The sequence below is a fragment of the Monodelphis domestica genome, chromosome 4, assembly GCF_027887165.1.
Source record: "Monodelphis domestica isolate mMonDom1 chromosome 4, mMonDom1.pri, whole genome shotgun sequence".
In the NCBI taxonomy this organism is placed as follows: domain Eukaryota; kingdom Metazoa; phylum Chordata; class Mammalia; order Didelphimorphia; family Didelphidae; genus Monodelphis; species Monodelphis domestica.
Genome location: NC_077230.1, coordinates 300,817,303 through 300,839,339, shown reverse-complemented (window position 1 = coordinate 300,839,339; position 22,037 = coordinate 300,817,303). Strand labels below are relative to the sequence as shown.

Here is a 22,037-nt window from a genome sequence, read left to right as displayed (position 1 = left end):
CCCCCATTTTTTCCTTTCTAACTTATTTCCATCTTATGCTGTATAATTTAACTTGTAAATATTAAAACTAAGTGAGGATGTTAAAAAAAAAGCTATCATGGAATGCAATTTGGAACTATGCTTAAAAATTTATTGAAAGCTGACACCACTAATGACAATAATAATAATACCCAACATTTATATAGCACTTCTCACATGCCAGGCACTCTTCTAAACACTATATGAATTTCATTTAATTCTCCCAACAATTCTGGGAAGTAAGTACTATTAAACACTTCATTTTATAGTTGAGGAAACTGAGTCAAAGAGAGGTTAAGTGGCCTGCCTGGGGTCCCATAGCTAGTAAATATCTAAGACCAGAGTGGGTGCTATTATTATCTCATTATATAGAAGAGAAAACTGAGGCAAATGGAGGTTAAGTGACTTGCCCAGTGTCACTAAACTCATAAGATGGTGAGGCAGGATTTGAACTCAGGTATTCCTGACTTGAAGCCCAGCATTTTTCACTGTACCACCCAGCTGCCTCTAATAGGTTCATACCTTAATGAAATAAAAAATGGCTTAAATGTATCAAAAATATTTAGAGCGCCTCTTTTTGTGGTGGGAAAGAACTGATCTGTCAATTAAGTAATACCTGAACCAATGATGATACATGAGTGTGATGGCATATTTTTATACTATAAGAAACGATGAAGGGGACGGTGTTAAAGATACCGAGGAAGTCTCGTATGAACCGAGAAGAGAATGAGATGAACAGAACTAAGACAGAATCATTGTAAGGACATACAATTCTGAAAGCCTTAAGGACTTGGATCAATGCAATAACGAACCAAGATTCCAGAAAATGCAGGATGTGAAACATAATATCCACCTCCTGACCGAGAGCACGGAATGAGACGTCTAGTTTTTGGATGGAGCCGAATCCATTTTGCTTGGCTACATATTTGCGTTTGCTTTTTCTTTTCAATGGGAGAGAAAGGTCAATTTGTGATAATTGAAAAAAAATTAAATTAAAAAAATTAGAATTCAATATACTCTCCTCCATCTGACATTTAAAACTTCCACCACCCGGCCCTTCCTGCCTTTCCAATCTTCCTACACTTTACTCTTTGTTACTCCACTCCACACTCCAGTCCAGCCTGCCATGCTGGACTGCTATCAACTGATTTTCACCAAACACTCCTATTTAATAATGGGTCAGGCGTCTAGCACAAATGAAAATATTGAAGTTGTCGATCCAGTAGGGTCTGCCTTTGGAACTTTTCCTTTTGGAAAAGTTTTGTCTCAGTCACATTTACTCTGCAGTTTTATGAGAAAAGAATGTTTCCATCGATGAGCACTAAATTCAGATGAGCTCCATTTTTCCCCCAAGATCGATCAATCGGCAAGCATTTATTAAGCTCTTATTTTACATAAGAAAAAAAGCAGTCTTTGCCTTAAAAGAACTCGGGAGACAACCTGTGTCTAGAGATATATACAGTTCCCCTACACGTAGAAGAGGCCTCAGAAGGGAAGACAATAGCAGCGGAGAGGGGCCAGAAAAAGAAATCCATTGCAGATAGTGTATGAGTTAAATCTTGAAGGAAATGAGAGACTTTGGGAGACAGAGATGAGGAGAAAGAGCCTCGCAGTCCAAAAGTGTATAGACAGAAATGGAGTGGTTTGCCATTTCCTTCTCTAGCTCATTTTACAGATGAGGAAACTGAGGTCAAAAGGGTTAAGTGACTCATTCAGTGTCATACCACTAGCAAAAGTCTGTGACCTCATTTGAACTCAGGTCTTCCTGACTCCAGGTCCTGTGCTCCAAATTGTTGTGCCATCTAGCTGCCTATTTCCTTGAAGACAAGAACTGTGCCATTCTTATCTTTGTATCTGCATTTCCTGGAGCATAGCAGGTACTCAGGAAATGCTTGTTTTACTAAATGAACCAAAGAATAAGCAATTACAGCATGCTTGGAATAAAACTGAACAGTTACTAGGATGAGTTGATTCTCATAGGAAAAATGGGCAGCAAGAGCTGGAAGAAGCATATAGAATTTCATAGAAAGGGAATGATTTTTATTTTCATCCCTTTAAGCAGATAGGAATAACGTCCTATTCAGATAGTGCCTGCAGAGAAATGATAACGTTATTAAAATAGCTTGTTAAAAAAGTGCATGTGTTTTAATGCAAGGACTTTGTTTAGGCTTGTAGAATAAGAAAACATTTTCTCCACTTCTTCCTAAAGCCTCAAAGCATGTTATAAATAATTTTTGATAAATAGCTTTTTTTTTTGGAGAGGGGTGAGGAAGGATTGAAAGGAAAAGCAAATTTAAGGGAGAAAAGGAACAATGTGCTATTTCAACTTGAGAAGTCTATGTCCCATTGGTCTTATGACTTGTGAAGCAAGGTTTAATTGTGTAGCATCCACGTGGATTTGTGTAAATGTAATAGACTCTTACAAATATAATCTATGACATTAAAATCATTCAATTCAATCTGTGCTAGCCTGCAAAAGAGCAGACATCATCTGAACTGAGTCATGAACACAATACATTGAAATAAGAAAATCCCTTTGTTTCTGTATTACAAGGATTCCTTGCCAGTTACACGGTAGAATCGAGAATTTCTCTGAAGGATCTTAGGTCATTATTGATATGTTCACATGGCATTATCAAATGTCTAACATATTTCCCGCATGATGCTGTTGCTGCTACTACTACCACCTATTTACTTATTTATTTATTAAATAAAAAACCTTTACCTTCTGACTCAGAATCTAAACTAAGCATCCGTTTCAAGGTAGAAGAGCGGTAAGGGCTAGGCAAATGGGGGTAAGTGACTTACCCATGGTCAAACAGCTAGGAAGTGTCTGAGGTCAGATTTGAACCCAGGATTTACCATCTTCAAGCCTGTCTCTTGATTCACCGAGTCATGTAACTGCCTAGCAATTTAGTTCTCTAAAGTTTCCAAATTAATTTAAATAAGCCTTCTCATTTGAGCATTACAACAGCTCTGTGAGATAAATACTAAAAGTATTATTTTCCCCATTTTACAGATGAGGAAACTGAGACTTGAGGTGGTGAGTTGACTTGTTCATGGTCACAGAGCTAGATATTATGAACACAATTTTCCTAATTCACAGTCAAATGTCCCATTGAGCCCATTCTTTCTTTACTGAAATATGCATCAGTAGTAGATAATCTGGACAACAAACTTTCATACATATAGTTTTTTCACTTCAGTAATTGACTCAAGTTCCTTAAGAGAAAAAATATCTTTGTATCATTTTTAGAGCTTAACTGTATTTTTATCAATTCTTCTTGTACTAGGCTTTATTCTTACATGTGAAGTTTATTATACTAGGACTATTTCAATTTAGAAATCTGGCCACTCTCCAGTGTGGCAAGAAACTCTTCAGTTTGAGGTATGAAGTGTCAGGGAGAAGTTGTGCTTTTATAACCTCTTCTGAGAGAAATTTTGAATTATAGAAATAAAACCAAAAACCCTCCAAGAATAACAACAACTACTACAATCACACACATGCCACTTTCATCGCAGTGCTCAGATCACAGACCCCAAAGGGTGGAGGGGACCTCGGTTGGCATTTCTAGTTCCTCGTTCTGTTCTGGTTGGAATGTAGATTATATGAAGGCTTGTCATGAGCAATAGGTCTAGAAAATGGGGATCCAGCCAGATTTTGGAAGGCTTTAAATGCCAAACAGGAGTTTGTATTTGATCCTACAGGTAATAAGGAGACAAAGAGACTGGAGCTTCTTGAGGAAGTCAGCGACCATCAAGTCTTATCAATTGACTGTTGTGATGGAGAGAGAAATGAGCAGAACCAAGAGAACACTTCGTAGAGCAACAGAAATATTGTTTGAAGAACAACTTGTGTGTGTCCTCCTCCAGAGAAAGAATTGATAAAAACAGGCAACATGTTTTTATATATACATGTATGTTTTTGTCAAATGATGCCATCTCCAACTTGGGAAGGGAGAGAGTTACTTGTTGATATATAAAATAATTTTTAAAAAGAGTCAAAAGGTGTAATAAATAAAAAAGAATTGGATTGGCAAGATTCTGGAGATGGGAAAACTAAATTAGAGGACTGTCTCAAGCCACTTAGCTCCCATTGCTGAGGAACATTGAAATAAATTAAAATGTTCCTCATATGCTAGAGCTATCTTACCCTTTTTTCTGACTTGGAACCAATACTTGGTATTGATTTTAAGACGGAAGGTGAGGGTTAAAAAAAGAATGGTATTGGAATAGGGAGAAACTGCTTTGGGAAAGCTTGTATAAAATGTAAAATATGGTTGAGACATTTCCCCATGGAATTGGACATCTATGTGGCACAATGGATAAAGTCTCTTCTTTTGGAGTTAAAATTTATCCTCAGACACTCACTAGCTGTGTGTTCTTGGCAAATCATTTAACTCTGCCTCAGTTTCCTCATCTGTCAAATGAGCTAAAGAAGGAAATGGCAAATCACTCCAGTATCTTTGCCAAGAAAACCTCAAAAGGGTCACGAAGAGCCAAACACGACTAAAACAACTGAACAGCACCCTGACGCTGCAATGGCAGCTCTGTTTTCTCTGGTCCCAAGTTCACAATCTCAAACTTCTTTTTCTCTTGGACCAAAGTTCACAAAGTACATACATTCAGACATATTCAACTCAGTAAGTTTCTTCGTTATCTATTATTTATTATTTATTATCTATTAGTTGGAACGATTAATAACATATTCATATGACTCAATTATGAAAGACATAATAAAATTAATGGGACCAGATTCCACTTCCCCATGTCCCCTTCCAGCCCCCCAAAAGGACGTTAAACAAAGGCTAGGGAGGAAAATCCTTTTAACTATCATCAATAATCAAGTGAAACTAAAAATACAAATTCAAGGAGCATATTTCATTAATTTGGTAACATTTCTCCCCAGACCTCCGTGATCAAGCTGATTTCTTCACAACTCATTTTTCATAACAAAATCTGTGCAATCAAGGAGTCAAGGTTAAGTTGCCTAATTTTCTAATTGCTACATGTTTTATTGATTTAATAGATTCTTCATTTGGTGTTAAATTTAGTTTGATTATTATACTTTGACAAAATGAAGTGACTTATTTCCTATGTACCAATAAACCATGGTGTGCGTCTTTCCATTAATTTCATTAATTCATTAGTTATCACCCTACAGCCATCCTTTTGCTTTGTAATTTCAGCCACAGTTGCGTTGGAAGTCAAGAAGATTATTTCGACAAGGATATGTGACTGAAAAGATCGTTATATAGTAGAACAAACTTGGATGGTGATTCTGGGTTCCCTTTTCATAGGACTGGGGAAAATTGGGTAGAAAATAAGCCTTTATTGATAGTTGATGGCTGAGAAAGCAGAGGCTTCCTCAGGCCTGGCTCTCAAAGGATTTAGAGTTGGAAGGGACCTGACCTTAGAGATCATCACAGGGATGGAAGTGGAGAAAGAGGAGGAATAACATGCTTAATCCTTGCTACATATGATTTGGAATGAAAGGATTCTCTTACTAGAAGCACTTCTTGGTTGTGGTGTCCTCCCTGTCCAGACCTATGACTAGGATAGTCATCTAAGAACATCTGGCATCCAGAAGGAGCATATTTCATTTCTCTTTTGTATGCCTTCACTGTATATTTCAGATTATTATTATTGCTCAGTAAATTTGGTCATGTCTGAAGCTCTATGATCCCATTTGAGATTTTCTTGGCAAATATACTAGAATGGTTTCCTATTTCCTTCTCCAGCTCATGTGACAGATGAAGAAACTGAGGCAAAAGGGTTAAGTGACTAGTCCAGGGTCACACAGCTAGTGTGTAAAGCTAGTTGTTGAATTCAGGGATATGAGTCTTCCTGACTAAGGGACTAATGCTCTATCCACTGTGCCACCTACTCACATACCTCAGAAGGTAGCCTGAAATGGAAAGTGAGCAATATTTAATTCTGACTCCTCAGTTTCACTTTCTGGTGCCAAAAGACTCTTGAATAGTTTTGTTTACAGAGAATAATGTCAGCTGACGAGTGTCTGTTACAAAAAATAACCTTCCTGATGGCCACTGGCAGCAAGCTAAACTCCAAGACTCACTTCCAGCCTCCAGACAATTCTGTGATACAACATCCATGCCCAGCCATCTGTTCAGGTGGCACCGTGCCTCTCAAAAATGGCATGCCAGTTTTATCAGGGCTCAGGTGCCAATCAAACATGGGACTAGAAGGGACAGCTGCTCTACACAAAAAACCTCCCTGATGCCGAGGAATGCCAAATTAGGGCACATGTCAGATAACAAAGGATGACATCTGTTGGCACTTTGGGGGCACCCGATTCACAATGAATGATTTCCCCCAGTACCTCTTTCTTCCAGGTTGCTCTTCTGCTGAGACTTATACGAGGAAATAGAGGGAGCAGAGGGCACCTAGGAGGATTTCAAAGAATATGGGAGATGCTTGTGACTTAGCCATTCATTTGTAAGATTATACAAATAGTTTTTTATCTTTTTAAGAGAGGAGGAATCTTGGGGACTATGTTTTAAAGATAATTAAACTAACCAAAACAGGACAAAATGGAAATTGTATTTTCTTGTCTAATATCTAAAAATGTCATGTCTTGTCTTCATTCCGAGTCCCTCCAGGGATGGTGATTAGGGCTGGGCAAATGAAATTGCCAAAGTGCTCCAGTCCTGTTTTAGAAGAAGGCTTCACTTTGCTTTCTTAAAAAAAAAAAACAAAAAAAAACTTTTTAACCCAAGTTTTTATTTCTGTATTGGGGCAAGTTGACAAACTGAAATATCATGACTGGGGATGTAGATTCTAAACAATCGCCCTGGTGCAAATATCAATAATATGGAAATAGGTCTTGATCAATGACACATATAAAACCCAGTGGAATTGTGTGTTGGCTACTGGAGGGGGTGGGGGAGGGGAAGGAAATCATGTAACCATGGAGAAATATTCTAAATTAAATAATTAAATAAAATTTTCCAAAAAGAAAAAAAAAGAAAAATTGAAATATCAGAAGATTCCTAGGCTCATCATTTTCTTCCCTACTCCAAGGAAAATGAAATAACCAAAAGTTGGGGAATTGGAATAGGAATGTAAGGATCAGGGAATCAAATCAAGTCTAATTGACAAAGATTTCTTAATTAGGTACTTTGAGGCATAGGAAGAAAAGGATAAGTTAAAGTTTCTTGGCTTCAAGGATTTTATAATCTAGTTGGAAAAACTCTGTAAATAGGAGCCACTTCATTTGCACTAAATCATTGCCCTTTCTAAAAAAAAAAAATTATGTAGTAGGGAGGGACTTTCAGGAGGGATGCCAGCCATGCTTGTTTCATCTCTGGTCCACCTCCCTCTTTGTACTGCTCTTCCTTCTCACCAATAGCCTTGCCCACCTTACAATGCCTTCCCTCCTGGGGCCAGCTCTCTTGATTGCTGTGTCCCATGATGGACTCACCATTTTTGAAAAGGTCTCTGCCATGCTCACTTCACTTCCAGCTAAGCTCATTGTTTGGGCTGCCCAAGGTCTCACCAACAGCTTTGTTCCTGTGTAGTTCTCCTTTCTACAATCCCTATATATTCTGTGTACCCTTATTAGAATATCCATTCATCCATCCATCCATCCATCCATCCATCTTCCATCCATCCATCTCTCTCTTTCTCTCTCTCTCTCTCTCTCTCTCTCTCTCTCTCTCTCTCTCTCTCTCTCTCTCTCTCTCTCTCTCTCTGTTGACCACCAATGTAGACCAGAAGTTATTTACTTCACTCTGTGTAATTTTTATCCATATTTTTCTCATAACTACTGCAGAGACAGCCCCACTCAATGACCTAGAGATCTTGTTCTGGTTCCTTAAATATTTGAGCAGAATTTATAAATTCTCATCTTTCCAATGTCCTTTGGGATCTTTATGGTTTAATACAAAGAGATTAGTTACATAGCACTATCAGGAAAATTATGGAAGGATGGGGGATAGGCAATTACCAGGAAAGGAAATTCCCTCTTCCAATATAGGTCAGCAACTCAGTATTATAGAGTTGCCTAGAGGACCAGGAGATGAATTGATTTGTCCAGCATCCTATAGTCAGTACGGGTCAGAGGGGGGACTTGACTGGCTTAGAGACCAATTCTCTATCCTGTTCTTTTGTAATACTCTTAAGGTGAAGTGTTCTATCATTCTTAACTTCTTGACTACTTTGTCCTTTTCTCATGGATTTTTATCAAGAGATATTAAAGTTATTTGTATGCATCATAAAAATAGCAAGCATCCATATAGAGTTTTAAAGCTTGCAAAGAACATTTAAATATTTTATCTTATTTGATCCTTACAACAACCTGGTGAGAAAGGTGTAATTATCATTCCCCATTTTACAGGTAAGGAAATTGAGGATGATACAAACCACCTACTTGCCCAAGTTCAAATAGCTTTTAAATGTCTGGGGCAGAATTAGAAATTAGGTCTTCCTGCTTCTAAGATCAACTCTCCATCCACTATGCCACTCAGCTGTCCTAACAATAACCAATACTTCTGTAGCACTTTAATATTTGATAACTCTTCAAGTATTAACCTCATTTTGCAAATGAGGAAACTGTTTCAGAGGAGTTAAGTACCTTGCCCAAGGACACATAACCATTAAGTTTCCAGAGCCATGAAATGAATAGTTTTTTTTACTTCAATGATAATATACTTTGAATTAAACCATAAGCACCCTGATTCCATTTTTTTATCTTCCTTGAAGACAAAGATCTCATCATATTCACTTTTATCTTTTGGCCACCAGGTGAGTGTTCATAATTAAGTGTTCCAAAAATATTCATTGAATTAGTCCCTGGGAGCCTATCCTAAAGATTTACTCCCATTTTCCCCTCTTTTTCACAATTCTTCTTTGTCATATCTCAACCTAGAGTTTCTCTAAAATCTCCTAGCTTTGGGGGCAGCTAGGTGGCTCAGGGGATTGAGAGCTAGGCCTAGAAACAGGAGGTCCTGGGTTCAAATAGACCCCCAAATACTTCCTAGCTGTGTGATCCTGGGCATGTCAATTAACTCACATTGTCTAGTTCTTATCACTTTTCTGCCTTAAAACTAATATAAAGTATTAAATTTAAGAATGAAGGTAAAAAGAATTTTTTTTAAAAAGCTCTTAGCTCTTTCTTCTATGACACTATGAGAGTCACTGGAAAACCATTTAGAAACATAGTATGCCTGTGTTGAAGCCCATCCTTTACCAACTAATCTCCCTTAGAGTAAATCAGAGTAAATCTTATTAAATGGTTGTCATTTGAGCAGTTAGAAACTCCGTGATTTCTGCCTTTAAGATCCACTGTTCTATTCTTCAAGTTCCTTGATCAACTAGTTATGGTGGATAAATAATGGGCTTTCAACTAATTTCATCCTTTATCCTCTATTTACATTGCCAAATAAATATGGCATAGTCTTTTGGGGATGCTGAGGAATAATTTTATAAAAGAACAAAAAAAAATCTCATTTTGAACTTATTTTGAAGAATTTCTAGTGTTCTAAGTGCTAGCTAATTTATCTGCCATAGTAGAATACTGACCTTTAAATTTTGGCCTTAGGATCAGAAGAAATATGGACTAATCATTAACATCAGTCTGATGGCTGTGAACTTTAGATTACTCCACCCTACTTAGTCTAACAAAAACAGGAATGTTTACACCCATATTTAAGGATTAAGTATTTTAGGAGGATGGCCTATGGCAGACATATGCTAGCAAATGACAAATCAGAAACAACTAACAGGCCCTGGGCTGTCCTAAGTCAAGCTTAAGCTACCATTGGTACATGTAAGATGCAGGAAAGTGATGTAAAAACCGTCTATATATTTCACGTCACTTCCTCTCTCCAGGCACTTTGGTGGCGGAGAGGTGGCTGGTGGAGCATGCTGAGTGTTTTGGCATCTTGGGTGGAGGCTGCTATTGTCTGGGTTTAGTGGTGAATTTTCCTTGATACCATACTGGAGGAAACTGAGTAGCCTAATTCAGGTGAGTCATCTTTACTGAGCTCTATCTGAGGTTAGGCTGATTCTTTCTACTTTACCTTCCAAACACTATCCTCTTAAAAGCTACTAATCTTCTTCAGGGACCTCATAGCAGAGGAGACTCCCCCTGGCACAGGCCAGGTGGGAGAAATCCTACACCTTTTCCCTCTCCCTTCTCCTTAATTCCTTCCCTCTATATTAATTAAACCACCATAAAAAATTGACGGGTATTTTATTTGGGATATTCCCTGGCGACCAAAAATAATTTAGATTAGGTCACAACCCTAAAATTATCCTTACATGACAAAGACAGAGGGCTTTAGAAAGTAATAGACTGGGACAGTGAGTGGCTGAGACGATAGAGAGCCAGGCCTGTAGAAGGGAAGTCCTAGATTCAAATCTGGCCTCAAAATATTTCCTGGCTATATGACCCTGGGCAAGCCACTTAAGCCCAATTGCCCAGCCCATATGGCCCTTCTGCCTTGGAACCAATACTTAGTATTGATTCTGAGACAAAAAGCAAGGATTATTTAAAAGAGGAAGTTAATGGACAAGGGCTTAAACTGTTACTACCATCATTTATTAAAATTAAATTTCATTTTTTCAATGAAAATCAATTTTCCCAAAATCAACCTGACCCAAATAGACTCAACTCTTATCTTCTCCATTAAACTAGATTCTTCTTCAAACTTTTTTTTCTTTCTGATGAGAACACTATATTTCCTCACAGTTACTCAGTTTATGATCTCAGCTTTGGCTTTGGTTCTTTCCTCCCTCCTACTCCATGTGAATGGATTTAAGAGAGGCAGAATTGTGCAGTCATCAGCCACACTTTCTCTTGTAAACTCATTCAAGTCTGGTGGCAAGACAAAAGTCAAGATGACCAGTGATGGCTTGGGATGCAGTGGATGACCTTGGTGTCTTCCATGTTTCACCAGGCTCAGAGCTCTCCACAGTGCCTGCTTTAGCTGTCTTCATGGCTATTGGCACAAATTATTCTTCTCCACCCATTCCACCAAAGGGAAGTCTACCATGACTGTACTCTATCTCAGAAATGCAAGCTCCTAAAGAGCAACAATCCTTTATTCATTTTATCTTTCTGGCCTGTAGGTGCTTGATAAATGCTAGTTTGATTGGATTGCAAATAGTAGTATTTAAAGGACCTCACCATCTCTAGGGTATTTCTTTTCCATTTGGACCTTAAATAGGACACCTTCCATGACAATGTTAAACAGCTTTGGCAAGCACTTTTCTTTCTGTTTTTATGACATTCGATATCAGTAATCAGAATATCACTAACAAAGTTATGTGTATTGTAATTTTGATCAAGAAATATTTTATGTTTTAATTTATGTGTAATGGACACCCTCCTGGAAGAGAGCCTTTAAAATGTGTTTTGTGTAACCAAGTCAAATGCATTTTTGAAATCAGTCAATAAAAATGCTAGCATCTTAGATCCGCCAAATAATTCATTGAGAAGAGATTGTCTTGTATTAAAAAAAAATCGTCCCCAAAGTCTGCCTTTTCCCTTCACATATTATAATCAAGGGTGTCTTTGATGTATGTGTTTATGTATTTTATTTATTTTCATTTTGTAGAGATCAGAAAGTAGGTTTGTACATCAATGATTTCTGATTTTCCCTATCACTTTTCCTTGACAACAATACAATGGGTGGTTTTTTAAAAAAAGCTTTTTTGAAACCACCTTCTCTTTGAGATATCTTAAAAACCAATACCTCAGTGATCTGAAAAATCATATGACTTCTAGCACAAATGACTTCTGTGCACAGCTTGGTCTAGTCTAGTCCCTCTTCCTGATTCCGTCTTTCTGAATGCCACACTCACTTCTTCATTTAGCGCCCCGATGAAGAAGGTATCCAGAGCTTTAGAAGTTGTGCTGACATTCATGATGGGATCAAGTCATTATAGAAATGCTACCAAATATGTTTCTTGCCATTTTGCCAATTTTTATGAAGCCTCAGGACACCATAGAGCCTGGTCAGTGAGATCCACAGTTAGAGCTGGGCACGTAGTGTTCAATGCTATTCTTGGAGTCCAGAAGATTGGAATTCAAAGACAATCTCTTGCACTCTCTGTATGAATCACGGCAAGCCACTTAACCTCTACTAGCCCCAGTGTTCTCCCTGTAAAAAGGGAATAATAATAACATATGTTTCCTATCAGATGAGATAATATTTGTAAAGTGCTTTGGAAACCTTAAAGTATTATTACTCTGGTTGTTTATTATTATTTCTCAAAAGACATTGGCCTAACATTCCACAAAGCAAAAAAAGCAAATGTATAGAAAATGCTTCTCGTCAAGATTGACATGAAGCTAGAAGGGCAGTTCAACATACATGTTTTGAATGGATATTATTGATGGATAATGAGAGAAGCCCAGGACTGCACGGCAAAAGAGAGTACTGGATTGCAGTTGACAGACTATGGTGCTTTTGTGGATCTCAAGCTGCAGCTTTCACACAGAATCCCTTCTTTCTAGGGACAACATTCCTCCTGTGATGCTCTATGGCTGCAAATCAAGGAAAATCATAATTTCTGAGGGGTTCAAACTTTTAGTGATCCAAAAGGCAATGGAGAGATGATAGTGGGCGTAAGAAGGCTATAGTATATTTCCCATTGGTTATTGGTAAGGGAGTGGGGAAAAGGGTTTCCTTCAAGAAATGTGTGGTTGGTTAGGAAGGCAGGCTGGCCACAAACGGAGAGTTAGTAAAGATAAAAGGAAGGTAGCCTCATGGGGCAGCTAGATGGCTGGGTCTGGAATTAGGAAGACCTCAGACACTTACTAGTTATGTGACCCTAGCTAAGTCATTTAAAACTGTTTGCCTCAGTTTTTTCATCTGGAAAAAGACCTTTGGGAAAAAATGGCAAATCCCTCCAGTAAAAGACACTGGAGTTTGACCAAATGGGGTAACAAAGAGTCAGACACAAGCAAACCAGAAAAGCCTGATGCTGCATTGATATCCATGAACTGTGAAAAGACCAGTCGGAAGGTTTCCATGGCCTTGGTTTTGTGGAAGACTTACGGGAAGACATAGACAAAGACAACATAGGTTAAGACGATATGGACAGGGTGAACTCTTCGGAGTATGTGCACATTAATCAAACCCACTGAAGAAAGGTAGATTGAAATTGCTACGTTGAGAGGGATCTTAATCCTATACAAACCCAAGCCTGGTCTTTGATAATGAATGGCATCTTCTACTAGAGTTTAATTATTTTCATTCTTAGACTGCAAGTCCATAGATATAGTCTATACAATTCATTTGAACTTAATGCTATTTGGGAGGCAGTTAATTTTTGCCTTTAAAGTGATATCTTCTCCACCCCCAATCCCAGCCTTTTTGAAACTGGCTAAAGACGGGTGTAGTGCCACACACGAAAATAAGGAAGGGGCTGGACTGCCTAATATTCCTGTTATCAAAAAAATTTTATCCTAGGTATTTAGCTCCTCAGTGGCACTATCTGTAGGTGGAGAAAGGAAAGGTAGCTTATGGTCTCCAGAGGACTTCCTAGGCCAGAAAATAATCTCACCACAACCACTACCCACTTAAATATCACCATTTGAGAATCAGTGGGGTTAAGGATCTCTCTGGAGGTGCAAATATTCACCAGGTGGCTGAAGTTCTTTGCCCATTTACATCTTGATGTACATTGCTTTAAAATAAACCCAGCAGACGATTACGAGCTGTCATAATAAAAGGGATCTTTGTAAGAGAGTTAGGGAAGGAGTAAGGGAATGGAGAAATCAGGGGAAGTTATAAGATAGCATAAATCAGAATCCCATTTTCCCACTCCCCAGTTCCTTACTCATAATCTTTATCATTAGTATGAACTGATGCCTATATGCTCTAAGACACTCAAAATTTATCCCCCTCCGTGACATCTCCTATGTATCAAAACTTCTTAAGCTAGCAAAATGAAATCAAAATTATATTTGGGAATTGAGAAAGTCTAATCTCTTTCTTTGCGAACTAATGATTTAAAAAAAAACATATTAAGCCTACATATGCATGGATAAAGCAAAAGTAACAGCTGAGCAATTATGTAGTGAATTAACAGCAAAATTCAGATAATTTATTCAAATACAATAAATTTTCCTCCACAACATCCATTTTTTTAGCCTAACATGCAGGTAAATTGGCTTATGACTAAACTCTCCTCTCCTCCTCTCTCCCCCATGAATATAAGTCAAAGAAAAAACAGATTGTAAATATCCAGATGGCAGACATCATGTACCACATTTTTTGAATCCAATGGTACCTAGTAAAGTGCTATATACAAGCATGAGATCAATATCTCTTTAAACGAAGCCTATAAATTTCATAACTACATTGATTGTTTTTCTGTTAATCTTTTTTTTGTGGATAATCATTTTTCCCTGAATAGCTTTGGGATTTTCAGACAAATATTTATTAATAGAAATAATCCTAATTAAAGATTTCAACACATGTTTTCTCAAGTGGGTGGATAAAATTTTGGTTCTCTCAGCCAAAATTCTCACTTGTATTTATTTGGGTCAGAGTATCTGAGGAGCAGCTAAATTAAAAAAAATGTTACTGGAGCCTAAGATTGGTTAATAGGCAAAATATTTCTTGTAATACATCATTAAGACTTGCTCATTGGATTGTTTTAGGGCTCAAATGAGATCCCCTGATCTCCTTGGAAAACAGATCCCTCAATGGCATTGTTTGGTCTAAGAGTGTATGCACTTTTATAAATCCCTGGGCATCATTCCAAATTCCTCTCCAAAAATGGCAGGATCAGTTCAAAGTTCCACCAGTAGTGTATGTGCCCCCATTTTTCCACATCCCCTCCAATACTTGACATTCCCCCCTGTTATCATTTTAGACAATTTGATTGGTATGAGTTTTCTCAGAATTATTTTGGTTTGCATTTCTCTCATCAATGACTTAGAGCATTTTTTCATATATCTACATATGGCTTTGATTTCTTTTATCTCCAAACTGTCTGTTTATGTCTTTTAGCCATTTGCCAATTGAGGGATGGATCATATTCTTATAAATTCAAGAAAGTTATCTATATATTTTAGATATGATATCTGTATCTGAGAAACTCTCTATAAACCCCCCACCTCAATTTTCTCCTTTCCTTCTAATCTTGACTATAGTTGTTTATTTGTACAAAACCTTTATAATTTAATGTAATCCCAATTATCCATTTTACACTTCACAATGCTCTATATCTTGGTTATTCATAAATTCCTCTCCTATCCATAAATCTTATAGGTAGTATGTTCCCTATTATTCTAATTTGCTTATGATATCTCCTTTATGGCTACGTCATGTATCCATTTTGATCTTATCTTAGTTAATGGTGTAAGATATTGGTCTATACTTAGTTTCTGCCAAACTTCTTTCCAACTGTCCCAGCAATTTTACCAAATAGTGAGTTCTTATCCTAAAAACTTGGATCTATACTTTTGCCAAATACAAGGTTACTATAATATTTACTACTATTTTTGCATATCTTTTTTATCAAGCTTTTTCAGAGATTTTGAGGACTCTCATTTTCCTTTCCCAGAGGGTCATAATCTATACTGTAATGATTGAAGGGCATTTTTAAAAGGTATCAGAACATCTGCTTTTCCCTACCATTTGGCATGGTTTCCCTTTACCATTCAGTACCATCCAATTGGTTACTTGATCCAGTGAGATTCAATGCAACTTAATGTCTTAAGGGAAAACACCCCACAGGACTTTCCCACCATATTTTCTTAGCCATGTAAATCATAAGCAATCTTCTAACTTTGCCAAGAGTTCATGGACCAGCAAACTTTCACTAGCCTTAGAAACCCAGAGTTCAAAGTGTCCAGGAGAACAAATTAATTCCATTGTCTTTTCCCAAGATTGACCATGACTCAATAATTTCCAGTTTACGGTGTGGAACATAGTTGTTTGTTGTTGTTCAGTTATTTTTCAGTTTTGTCTGACTGTGTGATCCCACTTTGAATTTTCCTGGCAAAGATAATGGAGTAGTTTGGCATTTCTTTCTCCAGTTCATTTGACAGATGAGAAAACTGAGGCAAACAGTTAATTGACTTGCCCAGGTCACATAGCTAGTAAGGTTTGAAGCTTGATTTGAACTCAAGATGAGTCTTCTTGACTGTAGGCCTGGTACTTTATCCACTGATCACCTAATTACCCAGATTTTAGAGGAGTAATATGATAATATATTGATTTTGTTGTTTTTCAGTTATTTTCAGCTGTGTCCAATGCTTCATAACTCCATTTGGGGTTTTCTTGGCAGAGTTACTGAGGTGATTGACTATTTCCTTTTCCAGCTCATTTTACAGATGAGGAAACTGAAGCAAACGGGTGACTTGCCCACAGTCACAGAGTCAGTAAGTGTCAGAGGTCAGATTTGAAGTCAGAAAGACGAGACTTCCTGACATTAGGCCTGACACTCCTTCCATTAAACTACCTAGCTATTAAATGGAGAAAAAAATCATCCATAAGAATCTATCACATTTTAAGATCTACAGGATATTCTAAAACAGATCTCCATAAAACACATTCTATGTCTGAAAGCAAAGCGTATCTTTCCTCTTTGTCAATTCCATTTCCGCAGTATTAGCAGCAACAAATGGGTAATGGGAGCTGAAGACAAGGAAGTGCATGATACAGGGAACAGAGTGGGAAGATGACTAGGATGACGTGGGAGGTGATGTTAAGATGAAAAGATTTAAGAAGATTAGCATATAGATCTATGAAGTGCTGCTGTGCATTTTTGCTTATAGTCTATGTTTATAAACACGTTATTCCCCCCCTGGTAGAAGGAAAGCTTTGTAAGGACAGAGACTATCTCACTGTGTATTTATCTCTCCATCATCTAACATGACGCCTGGTGCACAGTAGGCCTGTGATACATGCTTGTTGGTTGGCTGATTTTAGAGCAAGTGTCTCATAAACACAGAGGAAGAGTTAACGAGAAGAGTGAGAACAGAGGTGTTGGCTTTCCCAGTGTTACCCAGGGAAGATAAAAGCTGCCCTCTGTTGGACCTGTCATCACCAACCAGTACATTGCAAGGTCTACAAATCTCCCTCTGATATGAGAAAATTCCTTTTAATACTTAGGAGGCCACAGTCATGCGGTGGAGAATAGAATATAACACCGATTTCTTGGATTTTCCCTTTCTTTATAAAAAAAAAATCAAGGGCTAATATAAAGAGACCTCTGAGTAATTACAAACCATTTTTTTCTAACAAACCTACTTTCGATCAATTAGGTCAGTTGTAATAAATCCCTTTCCCCATGTAAAGTACTTAAAAACTGAACTATCATTTATGAACACTCTGGTTCATCTCTGTGTGACTCTTAGGGTAGTTATTGTCTTGGGGAAAACACTTAAACTGGAGCATTTAATCGTATGCTTAATACAAATTTGTTAAAGAATAAGGGCATATCTGGTTTGAGTTCAATTTAAAGTCTGCTAAAGTTGCTAATAATGGCATAAGAATTTATAGAAAGGATGAAGGAGGGGGCTTAGGAACCAGATTACTTTCTTATAGTAATAAGAATATCAAAGAGGGCCAATCTAGCTGCACCCAGCACTGAGCCTTCCAAAAATTCACTTCTGTGTCAGACCTCTCCAGCTCTTTCAGTGATTCTGAACATTTGTGGAATTTATCTCATGAACCTCTGCTTTAATTAAATGGAAGTTGTCATGTAAATTGGGTTCAGAGTGTTAAAAATTCTAGGGACCCTGGCCTAATTTTGCCATTTGGTTCTCTTAACAACTTTGTTCCCCCAAATATCTCTTATTTATGCCATGAAATGAGAAATGCCCTATTTTTAGAGGCCACCAAACCCAGCCTTGTCCAAAAGATTAGTAGAAGGTTTGGTGTCCAAAATTTATCTCTACATGAATGTCAGTTATTTTTTATCACCATTCTTTATTTTTTCAGAGTAAGATTAAATTTGTAAAACCAAATTCCTACTTCTTTTTTAGCTGCAGAATATACAAGTGCCATTTTAAGTCTATGGCTGGAGGGGTAGAGGGAGAGCCTGGTCATCCTTATGCACCTTGGCTGTACTATGTGAAGTGCTTTACAAAAATGATCTAATTTGATCCTCACATCACCCCTGGGAGGTTAGTACATTCTTATCCTCATTTTATAAATGAAGCAATTGAGGCCAAAAGAAGTCTGGTTTTTGAAGTCAGATTAGGACTTCTTCACTCAGGCCTGATGCTCTATATCTACGGTGCCATCTTTGATGTTGTTGTTGAGTTGTTTTAATCATATCTGATTTGGGAGTTTTCTTGGCAAAGATACTGGAGGGGTTGGCCATTTCCTCCTCTTTTATTAAAAAAAAAACACCACTCTTATCTTTTGCCTTAGAATTGATAATAAGTGTTGGCTTCCAAGGCAGAGGAGCAGTAAGGGGTAAGCAATTGAGGTTAAATGACTTACCCAGAGTCACACTGCTAGGAAGTGTCTGAGGCCAGATTTGAACCCAGGAAGATGAGTTTCCTGACTCCAGGAAACTCTAGCTGCCCCACTGCACCCTCTAGCTGCCTTTCATAAAGATGATTGAACTCCCACCAAAAAGAAAAAAAAAACCAATCTCTGTCTGGCTGGCCAGTAGACAGAACTTTTCAGGAGAATGCAAAGCCAAGGAGAAATGTATTGAGATGAACAAGGTGAACTGACTCAGCAATCCCACAAACTACTTTATGTCCTTGTGAGGTCTGATCTCCTATGAGACTAGAACACTATTTACAGTATAAATTACTGAGTCTCGTTTTCAGTTTTTCTGTCAATGCACACTTCTGTGTGTTGTTTGTCTAGCATTTCTTTTGTGTGTAGGAAATTAATACCTGTCTCATACCTGATTCATATTTGAATATTAAGTACCTTTCTACTCCTCACTTTGGAAAAGCACTAAAGAGGAGACAAAAAAAAATAAGCTTTAAGTCAGTCATCTCCAGGATGCTGAGATCAAAGAATATGATCAGGTTCTTCTGGGGCCAAATCCAGCCACAGCTTACTACGCATCACAGAACATGCCCATAATGAAGAGGGAGAGCACAGAGAGCCTGTGACTACTGTGCCCATAAAGTGTAACAGTTAATTTAGTCTCTTGTAATAAAAGTATTATATTTTTATGAGGTTTATTAAGGATTATTAGAATTAAGGATGAAGAAAATACAAAATAGAAAAACCACGTGCCTGGGCTGATTAGCCCATTCACAACCTACTCATTACATCTTGTCATCTCCAGGTAGAGGAAGAGAGCTCTTGGGAGGCAGAGAGCCCTTTAAATACTAAATTGTGATCTCGCCTCAGGTGAGGACTCAGGTGAGATTATAGGGAATTCTGGGAAGTACCAAGGACTTCTGGGGATTGAAGTCCAGGGATCAAATCTCCATTTTACAAAAGTAATATGATATTATAGACTTAATAAGAATTTCTACTACCTAGAAGTTTCCAGAGAAAATATAAATTTAGTTTAATTTACTGTAACCAATATTTCTTAGGCATTTGCTATATAAAAGGAAAAGTGCTAGGAGCAATGGATACAAACTACAAAACAACAATGACCTCCTTCAAAGAGCTTACTTACACTATAAAACTGGGGCAGATCTAGGGGTGATAAAGCATGTGCAGTACATAATTTTGGACTGGACCCATGATTACTTTGGCATGGGGAGTTCCTGATAAGAGACTGACTCTACAATGAGTATCAGTACTTGCATCTTATACTCAAAGGTTAAGTGTCTTGCTTAAGTCACAAAACCAGTATGTATCCAAGGCAGGACATGAACCTAGGTCTTCCTCAATCTGAAACCAGCTCTCTTTGCATTATAATGCTTTCCAACATTACCTTTCAATAGGTATGAAATAAGGTAGAATATTCTAGTACCAAAGGAGAAATGAAGGCAAAATGGTATGACAAAATTTAAGAAGGGACAATTAAGAAAAAAATTCCAACCCCCGCCCTCCTTACCACCATGAACTCCTAGTATAGAGTAATGATCTTTTTAAAACCCTTATCCTTCTCTCTTAAAATTGATACTAAGTATCTGTCTATCTTATCTATCTATCTATCTATCTATCTATCTATCTATCTATCTATCTATCTATCTATCTATCTATCTGTCCATCTGTCCATCTATCTATCTATCTATCTATCTATCTATCTATCTATCTATCTATCTATCTATCCATCTGTCCGTCTATCTATCTATCTATCTATCTATCTATCTATCTATCTATCTATCCATCTATCAGTCTTTCTCTATCCTTCTATCTATCTATCTATCTATCTATCTATCTATCTATCTATCTATCCATCTATCAGTCTCTATCCTTCTATCTATCTATCTATCTATCTATCTATCTATCTATCTATCTATCTATCTATCTATCTATCCATCCATCTATCAGTCTCTATCCTTCTATCTATCATCTATCTATCTATCTATCTATCTATCTATCTATCTATCTATCTATCTATCTATCCATCTATCAGTCTCTATCCTTCTATCTATCTATCTATCTATCTATCTATCAGTCTCTATCCTTCTATCTATCTATCCATCTATCAGTCTCTATCCTTCTATCTATCATCTATCTATCTATCTATTTATCTATCCATCTATCAGTCTTTATCCTTCTATCTATCTATCTATCAGTCTCTATCCTTCTATCTATCTATCCATCTATCAGTCTCTATCCTTCTATCTATCATCTATCTATCTATCTATCTATCTATCTATCTATCTATCTATCCATCTATCAGTCTTTATCCTTCTATCTATCTATCTATCAGTCTCTATCCTTCTATCTATCTATCCATCTATCAGTCTCTATCCTTCTATCTATCATCTATCTATCTATCTATCTATCTATCTATCTATCTATCTATCTATCTATCTATCTATCTATCCATCTATCAGTCTCTATCCTTCTATCTATCATCTATCTATCTATCTATCTATCTATCTATCTATCTATCTATCTATCTATCTATCCATCTATCAGTCTCTATCCTTCTATCTATCATCTATCTATCTATCTATCTATCTATGTATCTATCTATCTATCTATTTATCTATCCATCTATCAGTCTTTCTCTATCCTTCTATCTATCTATCCATCTATCAGTCTCTATCCTTCTATCTATCTATCTATCTATCTATCTATCAGTCTCTATCCTTCTATCTATCATCTATCTATCTATCTGTCTCTATCCATCTATCTATCTATCTATCTATCTATCTATCTATCTATCTATCTATCTATCTATCTATCCATCTATCAGTCTCTATCCTTCTATCTATCTATCTATCTATCTATCTATCTATCTATCTATCTATCTATCCCCAAAGCATTTGCATGTATAAATATTATATGGATAGGGTCTGTTCCTGTGATTTCATTTATAAATGGAGTTCTGAGGTAAAGAAACTTTCTATATTAATGTAGGCTAGCATCTTCTCTGTCTCATAATCTTAGAAAAGTGCTTAGGACACCAAGAATGATTTGCCTAGCAAAACACCGCCAGCATTACCTGTATTGGGACTTGAACTAGTCAGTCTTCCTAGATTCAAGGTCGGCTCTCTACTCACCACACTGTTTCTTTAGTGTATTCACAACTTCCCTAAGTATCTACATCTCTTTTAAAATTCTACTGCAGTGCCTAATGGAAACGTGGAAATCATAACGTAATGAAGGACCAGAGAATAACAATTCAATAAAAGAGGGTAAGAGAGAGCAAATCTTCAAACACAAATGATTAATTCAGTTCCCCCAAACAAAATCTCCTGTTGTCTGATTTCCCTTGGCAGGCAGTAAAGAGCCCTGAACTCATTCTGTATCTCTCACTTCAGGATCCTCCCTCTGCGGTGGCTCAGTTTCATAGATCTGACATCTGGAAATTGTTGTTTTTTGACAGAACATTAGAAACAAGATCCTTCTTCTCTTCAGTACAGTTCTTATGGCAGAACAGTCAAGGGTCCCAAGGAAACCTCCTCTTATCCATAGCTTTAA

The 22,037-nt window shown here is 37.3% G+C and overlaps 1 protein-coding gene across 2 annotated transcripts in view; it reads right to left on the bottom strand.

Annotated features, from left to right (window-relative positions):
* The window catches only part of MTUS2 (microtubule associated scaffold protein 2), a 726,305-nt gene that overhangs the window by 238,889 nt on the left and 465,379 nt on the right, over positions 1-22,037 (bottom strand). The window lies entirely within an intron of this gene.